Below are 13,718 nucleotides of genomic sequence, written 5' to 3'. Positions count from 1 at the left end.
AAGAAAAGTCCTTCGTTAAGAAGAAATAATCACATCCAGCCTGTTAGTTTTATGCACAACGGGGAGGCTGTCCAACCAAGCTTGGACTAGACATTTAATCTAAGGGAAGCCTTCCTTTCAGCAGGCAAATTATGGGTCTTAAGAGAGTTCAGAGCTGACTCACTGGCATTTGCAGGGCAGGTCTGGTGAATGCATTTGTGTGCCACCTTTTTGTTTGCTTTAATTTGAATGTCTGTTTCATGTTCCAACTTGTACTTGCTCCAGATTTCAAACCTCTTGTTTGGGATTTTGAAAATTTTTTAGCATCTTTCTTTTGTTCTCCTCTCAGTTGCATTATCTTTCTACTGCTCCTTCTTCCCCACAGAGGTCATCCCATGAATAATGTCACTTAGTCTTGGAGGCTCCAGTTTTACTTTCCTTTGCCAAACATCTTGTTCTACCAGTTCCCAGAATTTTCTAGAAGCAGTTGCACAACTACCCTCCTGGTAGCAAGCACTGTGTTTTGCTCACTACCTCAGAAAAAGTTCTGGATCCTTCCTAAAAGTGTCTTAAGTCAGGCTGGGGAACAGTGCCTTTTTTTAAACTCCAGGGGTAAAGGCATGGAAGCCATGATGACAAAATACTTTATTATATTATTATTATCAATCATCGCACAGTCAGCCAGATGTTCAGACTGGATTTGGCATTTTGTCTACCTATCGAGTCCTTACCCAGGACCTGGGATAGGCAGAAGTAGATGTTTGATGGTATTATAGGTATCGTCGCAGGATGGAAGCAGTTCCTAATAAGGCCGCCTTTTGCAATTGACTAATAGCAAATTTGTCAATGCCAATGGTGTTCAAGTGGTGCTCCAGTTGTTTTGGGATTGCACCCAAGGAGCCTATGACTATTGGTACTACCCTTGCTTGCTTTTGCCACAGTCTTTCTATTTCTATTTGTAGGTCTTTGTATTTTGTTATCTTCTCCAGTTCTTTCTCTTCTATTCTGCTATCTCCAGGCACTGCCACGTCCACTATCCAGACTTTTTTGTCTTTCTTATCGACAATTGTTAAGTCTGGGGTGTTATGTTGCAGGTGCTTGTCTGTTTGAATTCTGAAGTCCCAGAGCAGTTTAATTTTATCATTTTCTATGACTTTCTCTATTTTATGATCCCACCAGTTTTTGCTTACAGGCAAATGATATTTTTTGCAGATCTTCCAATGCACCATTGTTGCTACTTTGTATTATTATTATTATTATTATTATTATTATTATTATTATTATTAGTCACATAGTCAGATGTTTAGACTGAATTTGGCATTTTTGTCCACCTATCGAACCCTTCTCAAAAATCTGGGATAGGCATATGTTGTGGTTTAATAATATTAAAGGTATTGTTGCAGGATGTAAGCTATTCCAAAGTAAAGCTGACTTTTGCAATTGACTGATGGTGATTTTGTCAATGCTGATGGTGTTCAAATGGTGCACCAGATAATTTGGGATTTAATTTGGGCCTTCACTATTGGCACTATCTTTGTTTTCTTTTGCTGCAGTCATTTTACTTCAATTTGCAGATCTTTGTATTTTGTGATTTTTCTCCAGTTGTTTACTCTTCCATTTGTCTATGTCCAGGTGCTGCCACATCCAAACTTTGTTGTCTTTCTTATCGACAATTATTAAGTCTAGGGCAGGGATGCCAAACTGCTGGCCTGCAGGCCGGATGCGTCATGGCGAAACCATGCCCACCCCATTGCCAGCAATGGAAAAAAGTCATGATATATCATGACATGTCACGTGACATTGCAAGTTTGACACTCCTGGTCTAGGGCCTTATGTGACAGGTATCTATCTTTTTGAATTCTAAAGTCCCAGAGCACTTTAGCTTCTTCATTTTCCACTACTTTGTCTATTTTATTGATCCACCAGTTCTAACTTGTAAGCAAATAGTATTGCTTACAGATATTCCAATATCTTTGTTATCCAGTTGTTTGTAATCAGTCTGTGTGATCCTCTTGGAAGCAACAAATTAGATAGTTTACCATTTCTTCAGTTCCTTTGCAAATGTGGCATTTGTTGTCTGCTGCTATCTTCTCAATTCTGGCTTGATATGCATTTGTTCTTAAGGTTTGGTCTTATGTAGCCCCTCCAATACAGATCTCCATACTTACGGAAAAACTGATCCAAAGATTTATTTATTTATGTTATAGGAATACTTCTTTTTCTTTTTCTTTTTTAAAAAGCTGCATATCACAATCTATTTTTGTTCTTCATCCAGAATGCATGAGTTTGAAAATACTTTCTTTATGGAGAATTGGATCTGAACTTAATTTATCTCATTGTGGACTAACTGAACCTGGTGGGACTGAATTCAGAGACAATGTGTCTCTCTGATTCCAATCAAGCTTTTTCTGAGCAAGTTGCAGCGTGAATTTAATCCATGTCCAGCTGTGTCCTTCTTTCATGGCAACAGACAACTGACTGAGCAACAGTCAAATGGATTTGTGATGGGAGGGATTGAGGAGAAGAAGGGAGAGTCTGCAAATAGAGCTATTTGTACACAGCCTAGTGGAACTGAAGTACAACTCATAAAACTGCCGGCACATTTGCATACTTTTTTCTTAAAAGACCTCTGTTACAGTTAGACTGACCCATCCAGATGATCATCTCCAACTGGGTTGTAGCCATCCTTTTATAGTTGCACAATTACAGGATTTGATGGAACGTGAAAAGGTCATTCAGCTCCACTTTCAATCTCTATAATGGTATGCATGCCAGATGAAAGAAGTTAGTTTGGTGTTTTGCAGCTACCAAAAACAAAACAAAACACAACATGTTCAAAGTATCATAGACCATCCATCTTTATGTTTCAATCTGTAATAGTGCTAAAACAAATGTTGAAACTATCTTTGTATTTGTTGCATTTGAACACTTGGTAGGATAGGAAGATGAGGTAGAATTTAAGTACAATCAATTTTATTGAAAGTCCTTGTCACCTAGTGTCTCCTTCCAACTTAGCTCAGTTCTTCGTGACTTGATCTCAATGTAGTTTTCTTAGAGGTAAGAAAACAGAATTAATTCATTTTTTTCTTCTGGGATCTTATTTTTTACTTCCAGTTTAGTCTAGAGCTGGAGATTTCTACTGGTCTTCTATCCAAATGTTAAGCAGGTTTAAACTTACTTTATTTTACTTGAGATCAGCTAAGGTCAACTGATATGCTATTTTACGGAAATGTATTATCTAGCAAATATAATGCTAAGATTTTTGGTTGCATTAATTTTGTACATTGCCCAGTAGTACTGGTAATTCAGATACTATCTTCAAACTGGTAATGTTGATATGCAACAGCAAGAACAGTCAGGGCTACCATTGGCTGAATACTTTATTCTTTATCTTTTAACAATCTGAATCATACAGAATATATTACTCTTTTGGGGTCTGATTTTATTCACCAACTATCTTAGATTACAGCTTCTGGCATGTCCTTGGTCCACGTGATGGATGCAATGAGAACCTTGTCTAACCATTTGGAGAGAATCATCTTGAGGAAGACCCAAGACCTCATATATTTGTAGTTTGCCTTATTAGCCAGACTACACAATGTTTATTCTCCCCATGTGCGACCATACATAGTCCTGATATTTTTTGGTGTCTCCAACCAACTCCATCTTCTTTATCTTGTCAGGATCAGCTAGGTATTATTATTTATCTAGACTTTTATAGAGCAAAATTCTTTTAAAATCTATTTCATCACGTCACAACTGGCTGTAGGTAACCCAGCTTAACATTATATTATAAACTGTAACCTTTTTAGATTTACTGGGGGCATTGTAAGCAAATAGGTAAATTTGTCATCTTTGACAACAATCTTTAATTGATTATTTTTGGTCAAAAGATTTTGCAGAAATTGGGAAATTAACAAAAAAAATCCTCAAAATAACTCCTCCTGTTGGTATGCTATTTTTCTTCTGGCTTCTAAATTGATGCACATACTTGTTGTTACTTATTTATAGCATTTCTGTGCTGTTTCTCATTAAAGGAAATTCTGAAGCAATTTATTTTTCCATTGTTTTCAAATAAGTACAGCTTTGTTTGGATCAGTGGTATTTTAAAATGTGGAAAATTACTTTGGCTAAAAAATGAATGCAGCAGCAAATGCTTTGAAGGATGATCATCATTAGCCATAGGAATAAAATTATTCCTAATAAACCACCACCTTCTATACAAATAATGTCCTGGGTAAAAATATTAAATGTGCATGTTTAAGATATTTATATTTTTCCTTAATATCACATACTGTATGTCTTCTTGTGCATTATATATTATGCATATGTACATATGTATATATTATACATATATATTGTGCATAATTTTGATGACAGTCCTGTTTATTGTTCTTTATTTTCCTTTTAAAAACTCATACTGATAGAAGCGAATATTTATAGCTCAGGGTTGAACTGTGAAGTCCTTCGTGCCCTGCACTGTTCTATTTTTGCTTTGATGTATTTTCATTATGTTTTTTTTTTTTTCAAACTTTGCAAACTGACAAATTCCCAACTGCATCACACTCATATCAGAAGCACTGCTTCTGGGTTGAAAGAATTAGCTGGTGACATCACTGTTGCCTGGAGGACACCCAGTGGGGGGCTCCTTTCAAATCCAGGGAGCAAAGGACGGGAACTCAACCCCACTCCATGGCAGCACACAGGTCTTGAACATGGGTTTGCTAACCTCCAACCTAGCTCTTAATCATGCAAGCTACCATGCTCCTATGAATTTACAATGAATGAATGGCAAATCCAACACAGAAGCATATCCATAGTACAATTTTAGTTCCATAATTTTATTTCTGCAATTGATAGATTATTAATATCACTTTTTCCAAAATGATGGATTATATAGAATAAATCCTCTCGGGTTAAAATTCATTACAGTCCTCCCCATAGGACAAAAACACACTGACCCTGAGCAAGGGGTCAAATGATCATAAGTCATGAGTCACTTCTGCACTCATAAGAGATCTAAGTCCAGCCCACCTTGAATACCTTTCTTATCTCCTGTTCATTTCCCTTGATCATTAGTTAGTCAAATTCTTGTAGAGAGCTTAAGCGTGCAATACATCTTTATACTCATTTGAACTGCCTGAATCTCCTGATTTTCCAGCACTTGACACACACACACACACATTACAAATAATCATTGCCCCTGTTTACATTTGAGTCATTGAATTGTATGGTGATTTATTGCATTGAGTCCAAAACTGAACAGGGATTAAAAAACAATTCTCTCAAGTGCATCAATAAAACTGATATTTAACTGCAGTCTTGTTGAAATGTGTTTGTTATATTTTCATCCTGTCTTTTTTCCCAAGCAACTGTTAGTTTTCCATGAAACTACATGAAGCAGGCTTTCCCCAGCTGACACCCTTGCAAAACTCCTAGCTACCATGAGAATTCTTCCTGTGCATCATGGCTGGGTGGAGAGGTTAGAAAAAGACTAATACAAACAATTGACTTGGATATGAATATGTGTGTGTTGTCTGAAAGCAGTCTCAGTCAATACCATCTTAGGGCAAAAGCTGTACACATATTGTTGTTGCTGCCCTGTCTGTGGTTTTCAAATGAGCCTTGCAATGAATGCCTTGTTTTCCTTTTCTCCTGGTTGGACTCACTGTCTCCTAGGCAAGGAATACAGGATTGTATGTTTGTTTGCCTGATAATGGGGCACTAAATGCTCTCTTAGGCTGCTGCCCCATCAGCAACAGAGCTGGAAATTTCCTAAATGCCCTTCATGCTTGCCTAGTGCAATGTGCTGCACACCCAAGAATATATCCAGGTTGCTTACATCTAGATTGCAGTTCTGTAACTTGCTCCTCATGGCCCTGATTTTAAAGATGGTTTGGAAGCTTCTATTATCTTCAAAGCTCCAACTGCTTGAGGGAAGCAAAAAGATCCTCAGAGCATGTCAAATTTATTCTTTACCAGCAACCACAGTGTTGATTGGCTTTCTTAACTCTCTTTAGGGGTGCTGTGGTCACATTTAAAAATGAATCTCTACAGCTAAATTGATTGCTGGATACATGTCTTTTCATATACTTCTAGATGTACAGTCACACACCCTGCACACCCTGCTTCCATCCTGCAAAAGCTGGTTCTCACACTGATAAGAAGCCTAGTAGACAAGCATCTCCCTCTTTATATTAAAAGGAAAAACCTTCCCAACCTAATTTGCTTACATATAGGTTTCTCATTTGAAAGTAGAGTGCTTTCTGGAATTCTGCTGCTGCTACTTGAACTGTCTTCCTAATAACTATTACTAACCAGAGCTAACTATTTTTTAGGATTAGCTGTTTCCAGTCCAAGCTGCTACAAAAGAAATCTTGCAGACTCCCCTCTGGTGCTTTTGAACAAAACCCCTGGGAGGAAGAAGCAAATAACAAGGCTCCATTCCTCCTAGGATCTGCCCTTACACATCACTGATTCTGATCAGTAGAAAAGCAATTGAGACATCTCGCAGCACTTGAACAGGTATGAATTCTAGAATCAGTTGCAGAATGCCTGCTCATAGATTTGCCATTAAATTCCTAGAGCATTCTCAGAACAAGAGTATCTTTATAATGGTATTAGTAGCATGATGACAAGTTTTGCAAGATAGCAGAGAGATCCAAGCACATGGGGCATATTGCAGCAATAGGCAGAAACTTTATTTGTGCAACTCTGGAGACCTTTCTAATTTTATCACTGCATTCAGATATAGAACTATTGGGGGAATATCAGGGATATCAGTTTTCCTCTGTTTGGAAGTGGGTAAAATGTAAAAACTATGAAAATAGACCATGCACTATGAACCATCTCCAAACTGAAATAAGACTGAGGAGTCTCAGTTTTGCATGAAACAGCCATTATTGGCACATTGACAGTGGCTACTACATTGATAGAACAATAGTTTCCTAGTCAAATGAAAAGATTGTTCCGTTCAATTCTCTGGTCAGAACCTAGTGCCAAATTCTGCATACTGCATTTTTTAGATGGTACAGGAAATGGGAACTGTTCAGAGAGTTCCAGAAACATCAGGTATATGGGGAAAAAAAATCCTTTTGGAAAACTAAGGAGTCATTGGAAAGGCTTAGCCTATAGAAGACTATAAAAGGGGAAAATGACAAAAATTAGAGAAATCTTCTTGACCGCAAATATTTTTCAATGGGGAGGACGAAATACTGTGTGTTGATGGCTTTCCTTCATTGGAAGTCCATGGGCAGAGTTTGGACAGCCACCTATGGAGTTCGCTCTAATTCAGAGCCAGTTTTACTAGGGGGAAAAAGCCCCCTTCCAACCATGATTCTCTAAGCAGGGACCAGGCAACTTTTTCTTCTCAACTGTCAGGCCTGTACACATTTTTTCATGTTTGGTGGCTATGTAAGGAAGCACAGAGATATTGGCGTATGGTTTGGGAATGGGTAACAGAAATGAGTATGCAAAACATCCAGTATAAGCCTGAGACATTGTTGTTAGGAATTCTTGAAAATAATGTTAGTAAAGAAGATATATATTTACTCACTCATGTGGTTATAGCGGCAAGAATTGTATTCGCTCAAAATGGGAAAGCTACGGCTATACCTAGTGAGGAAATCTTAATTCATAAAATTATGCACTGCGCAGAATTAGATAGGTTAACTAAGAGACTTAAAAATCAGGATGAAACGGATTTTTACCAAATTTGGGATAAATTTTATAGATGGTGGGGAAAAAAATATGGTAGTCATTGTAATGAGATAAGTTAAGATTGAGATTAGAGTGATGTTATTGTAAAGGTTTTTTTTCTTATATTAGTAGTTAATTGTGAATATGAACTGTGATGTATGTCAAATCTGATTTACCATGTTCAATGTTTTTAACTTTTGTTATTCAATAAAAAATATTTTTAAAAAAACCTGTCAGGCCTATGCAGTATTTTGCTTGTTTTCTATTCCAGTAGTGCAAGCAAAATAGGAATGACATCATGAAAGGTGAATACCTTGATGAGGGTGTGCTTTCTCGTTTCTGAAAATGAGATGTTTACAGCATTTTTATACCTGAAACAATCTCAGTTTAGAAAAGGCCATCTGGACAGGATGTCACATTTGTTCTGGGATTTAAGCAAAAACAAAACATAACCCCAAAACCAAACGTTATTCATTTGAGTATGTGTTTTTCTGCATTAGCTGAGTTGAATACATTGTCAAATGCTCTGGGCTTTTGTTTCTCCTGAGTGCTTGTTCTTTTCTTTGATTCCCTTGCTGGTGATGATGAAACACTGGCTCCTCCTGGGTAAGTAATTGAGCTCTCAGAGAATGAAACTTGTTAACATTTTAATATTTATTTACTTCACCATCTATTTATAGAGCGGTGAAGTAAGCAAGAAGAGAAAAACAATGCTTAGACTGCATCAGAACCTTTCATCTTGACTGTAGTAGCTTCAGAATTCCTAGGCTTCTACAGTATCTGAAAAGCACCCCTTGAAAACAAAAGGATGTAAAGAATACACAGTCGGTATACAAGAGTTCTCATTATCATTTATGCTCATATTTTGGGGGGAGTAATTGAAATAAATGTATTTCACAACTTGCTGAATGTAATTTGTTCTTCAGTTGCTCCTGATCCAGTGATCTAGAGATTATGAAGCAAGGTTTTGGCCTCTATTCTATCCCTGAACTTTAGCAAAAGGACCAAAGGCAGTCAGCTTGAATAAGAATAGTTCATAGAAGGTCAAGTAGTAAATCTTCCCACATTAGAGAAAAAGCTTCCAAAAAGGAAGTTTTTTTGGTCTCACCAGAGCAAAAGGTTATGATGCTGAACTGCTTATGTTCAGTCCACTAAGCACTGCCTTCACCATTTTAGCATACTCTGGAATTCCCAGTCAGTAAGGATCCAATAATCACTCCAGCTACACTAGGACAAAGTTCCCTGGAAGCAAACAATGGAGAAACTTTTCCTTGGTCATCTTTGGAAGGATTTGAAGATTTGAACCATTATTATCAAGTTTTGTAAGCCTAGAACCTATTTTGGATGTCTATTACTTGAAATATGGGAACTGTTTTTAAAGAAAGAGAAGGCTGTGGTTATCAACATTTTCTTCACCACAGACTCCCTTTAAATACCTTTTTGTGGCCATGGATCATGGCCATGGACCCCTAAGACTTAACTCAAGATTTAAATCATAACATTTCTTCAAGCCTTCATGGACCCCTCTATGACAATATCATGCTCCTCTAAGGGTCCACGGACCAAAGATTGAGAACCACTGAGCTAAGGGAATTAAACGTCTGTGGAAGTTCTCAGTCATCAGGATCAGGATAAAGAGGACCAAAGAAGACCATTGGTTTGAAAGAGAGGTAAAAGGATCCATATATGTTAGAAATGAACAGCCCTCCCTCAACAGAGGTGGGGGAATAAGACACCATCTATCTCCAGTTTATTATGTAGCCCTTGCAGCAATTTCAAGAAGATTCCACAACCAATTTCACCTTGAATCAAGTGACTCTGAGAGCATAGATAAACCCCCAAGTGGCCTCAACAGCCCTCAGAAATAGTGCTAATGACCAGATGACTGCAAATAAATACAATCCTTCCATTCCTCATCCTCCACCCCACCATCAAATCAAGACCTATCCTTCCATCTCCCCTCCATCCAGGCTCAATTGTCAGTACCTATCCTTCCGTCCCCCCATAATTACAACTGATGAAGCTCTTTGGATAAGAAGCAAAATGTTTTCTTCTTCCTCCTTTTGAAAAAAAGCAACTTTGAGACAACTAAAGGATTTAAGTGACAAAAAGATTTCAATTCCAATGTTAGGAAAAGGCATCCTAAAAGTGGGAACTATCTAAGAATTCTCCAGAGAGATTGTGGAGTCCCCTTAACTGATGTACTCAGATAACATCGGGTAGTTATCAACCGCAGGAATTTGGATCAGGTGTTGAATCAGATGGCTGAAATGTTGCTCTCCAAATTTTTGACTCGATTGTATGAAGTCTTTCAAGTCTGACTCTCCTATGATTTCTGTTGAGAAATGCACAGGAGTGGAAAATTTAATAAATCTTGAAGATGCCATTTAAAACATCTGAAAGTTGTGGAAGAGTTTGTGCTGGACTTCACTGCCCAGCATTTTGCCTTGCCTTGTGATGTGGCAGAAGCTGGAACTGACACTTGGCCAACCAAGCTGGTGGATGGAAGAAGTATGTGTATCTAATGTTTTTCTTTTTTCATTCTTAAGGGATATCCAGCCAGAGAGGTCAAGTTTTATGAAGAAGGCTATAGTCTGCTTGGATGATGATGTTATACAAATGATTATTGGCTTCGGGTTTTGCAGCGGTTGTAAAAATAGAGACAGTCTGTATATGGAAATTCTAGAGTTCCTGCAAAGTGGTAATTCAAGAATTAAATTAAAGCTCTCTTTAAATGACTGCTGCCGGTGTTGACTTTAGCAACCATGTTAGCTGCCACTTTCTGGCCCACTCCACACACTCAAAAGGTTGTATCAGAAGCTGTCGTGAGCTGAGATTTTCTGCTATAGCAACATGCACACAGAAAACTCACCAAAGGCTGAAAAACAGCATGGCCTAGTTGACTAATTACAAGTTCCCTAGACAGAGGTGGGCCACGTAACTAAGCCCATATTTCTCATGATTTTTAAGAGAGGAAAACATCTGTATTCAATTTAGGGTGAAGAGAAAGAATATGACTGAAAAGATTGTTCTTAAATATGTGTGTTTGTTATTATTCAAGAAATACATTGATTGGGATCACACATACTAATCTATGGTTTGATTCACTATGTTTTATTGAATAAAGCAAAAAGTCTGGCTTTGTACCACATGGTGAACATGGCTGGGTTAATCCAAAATATTAACTTAGAACAAAGCAAACCACATTATGTTTTCTAAATGAAAAGAACATGTTGTTTCCTATGCTTAGACCATTACAATCTTGTTCTTCTCTCAAACAGCTTTTATCTTATTTTTTTTTTCACTTATCTAACTTGAGAGAGAGAAAGAGGGGAAAATAGAGAGATTTGGCTGGGTAATAGGGTATTTTATTTGTGATGGCAGAATTGCCTTAGGGATATGTTCGAATGTTAGCTATGTAAAATCTCAATGATTGCAGTGCAGTGTCTCAGTTCTACAAGCCCAAAGTATATCTTGTCATGCTCACTTTTCTCCTTTAACTCCTGGATATTTCAACTCTCCATATAAAGCACAGCTTGTTTGTTGTCAAGTTGCAGTTATTAAGAAGTGAAATACAAGCTAACCTCTGGGGAAGAAATGGTGAATTGAAGCGGAGCTGACAACTGGGCTGAAGTGCCAGTAGATGGATCAATGCTTCAGGATTCCACTCTGAACAAGGAGAGGACTTGGGATTGCCCACAAGTGCTCCAGACAGTGGCTTTTCATGAGGTGGGGGGAGGGGGAACTGCAAGACAGTGATCTTTGGTAGGTTTAGAGCTCTGGGAGATGAGGAAATGTCACCCTAGCCCAAATAGCAGTCAGTGTATTAACACTGTGACAAACTAAACTGAAGCCATTTTCATTTTGTCTTCATTGCCACATTTTAGTTTAGAGATATTAGATGAAGGAAGAGGGATGGGGGGAAGTGTAGTTTCTCAGTTAGCCAAAACAATTCATATATGTGAGAATCAAGGTCAGTGCTGATAACATTTTGGTGGGCTGGAGAGCTGGGAGGAGAGCCTGCCTTTTGTAACAATTGGTGAATGTGATTTATGACAGTAAATTGGGGTGGGAATTGCAATTGCAACTTTATAACCAGTGGGAAGGGATTTTTAGTCTTGAGTTCACCTGTGCATATGCCAATACTTTGTTTCCTAAATAAAATGTTCTCTAAGGAAGAAAGTTTTTCCTTGAAGTTTTTAAAAATGGTTTCATCTATCGGAACCATGACACAGTGCTTTTATGGACTCAGGGTTTGCATGCTGTCTTTTCTAATCATGTTTCAGAATTGCTTATTAACTGTTTAACTGAATCTTTAGACCATTGGGTTTTACAGAACTGGATGAGTTTCCTTCAGTCAACGAAAACATTTTTAAATACAAATTCATGAACCTATCCTTTTTTTTCTGGAATAAACAGCAAAAGAAGTCTACCTACAAGACCCTCTGGAATAGCTAGGTTTTAATGGCTTTTTAAAAAAAGTATAGGCTGGCTGCTATTTTGATCTCAATAGGAATGCTATTCCAGAGAAGATGAAGACTGCAGCTGAAAAGGCCATCTCTACAGTCCCTGGAGATGACATTCCTAAATGGAAGGAATCTGGACAAAAACAACCTTCCTGATATTATTATATGGGCAGAAGCCTCTTGGGGAAGGTGATCTGGGAGTAATCCAGATCCTAAGCCACAAAGGACTATAGAGGTCATAACTTGAATTGTGCCCATTTAATGACTCACTTTAGTTTATTTTGCTTTCTGACGTCTGAGCAGTTGCTTATTCATAAGCGATGTCCTTTAATCAGTTGCAGGAAGTGAACAAACCACCTCTAGCTCATCTGTTTGATAGGGAAGATAAATATTTGCTTCTGATTTCTCCACTGATCTATGCAATGTGATCTACGTAATATGTATTCATAACATAACTGCATTAAATTACTATCAATTTCCCTGCTGTATAATTTAGACTGAGGTTTAAACAATAACAAAATGGTGCCATCTGCTGGGTACTGCAGCAGACTTTTAATTGTTTAATTGTTTCTGAGATGTCTTTGATGAGTACAGATGCACTGGAGCAACCCAGAATATTCCCCCCCCCCCAAAAGGCAACAGACTGCCTAACCAACATTTCCCAACAAAACAGATACCTACACAACTTTATCAGAAAGTCTTTGATCACTGAAGTCAATATGGTACAACCAACATAAGCTATGAAAAGGATTTATTGATTAATCAATTAAACAAATTTATAAAGCCACCCAACTCATGCATAAGTGATTCTCGGTAGCTTGCAACATTTAAAAATCCACCCACATATTGGAAACCCATAAAAAAAACCAACTAATCTCATCCCTGGCAGCAACAATACAATCAAATAATCACTTGATCTGTTCCATATCCATTTATAGTCTCCAGGTCCACTGATGAAACTGCATTTTCGGGGTCTTTTGGAAAAGCAACAGGGCTGGGACTAACTGTATCTTGGGGGAATGATGTTCCATAGAGAAAGGCACCACTGAGAAAGACCCTTTTTGTGGTCCTATCAGATGTACACCTCTAATTGATGGGACCATAACATACTATGTTAAGATAACATTAGCATATATCAACAATGTCTCAGAAACAACCAACAGGCTATTGCAACCAAATGGCATTATTATAGCACACAAACCTAATAAAGTCCTCCAAGACATATAGCAATAGACTTATATACTGCTTCATAGTGCTTTACAGCCCTGTCTAAGCAATTTTCAGAGTTGGCATATTGCTCCCAATAATCTGGGTCCTCATTTTACCGCCCTCGGAAGGATGGAAACTGAGTCAATCTTGAGCCCCATCAGAATTGAACTCCTGGCAGTGAGCAGTGAGTTAGCCTGCAATACTGCATACTAAATGGGTATAAATGTTTAATAAATGTAAATCATATATTTATATATGCATTTATATTTATATGTGTATATTTATATAAATATATATCTATATATCTATATTTATACATATTTATAACTAACAAGGAGGAAACTACACCCACACCAAAATTGGCAG

This window comes from Crotalus tigris, unplaced genomic scaffold (genome assembly GCF_016545835.1).
Source record: "Crotalus tigris isolate CLP2741 ecotype Arizona unplaced genomic scaffold, ASM1654583v1 scf7180000024424.1579004, whole genome shotgun sequence".
Taxonomy (NCBI): domain Eukaryota; kingdom Metazoa; phylum Chordata; class Lepidosauria; order Squamata; family Viperidae; genus Crotalus; species Crotalus tigris.
Note: the sequence above shows the minus strand (reverse complement) of the source record.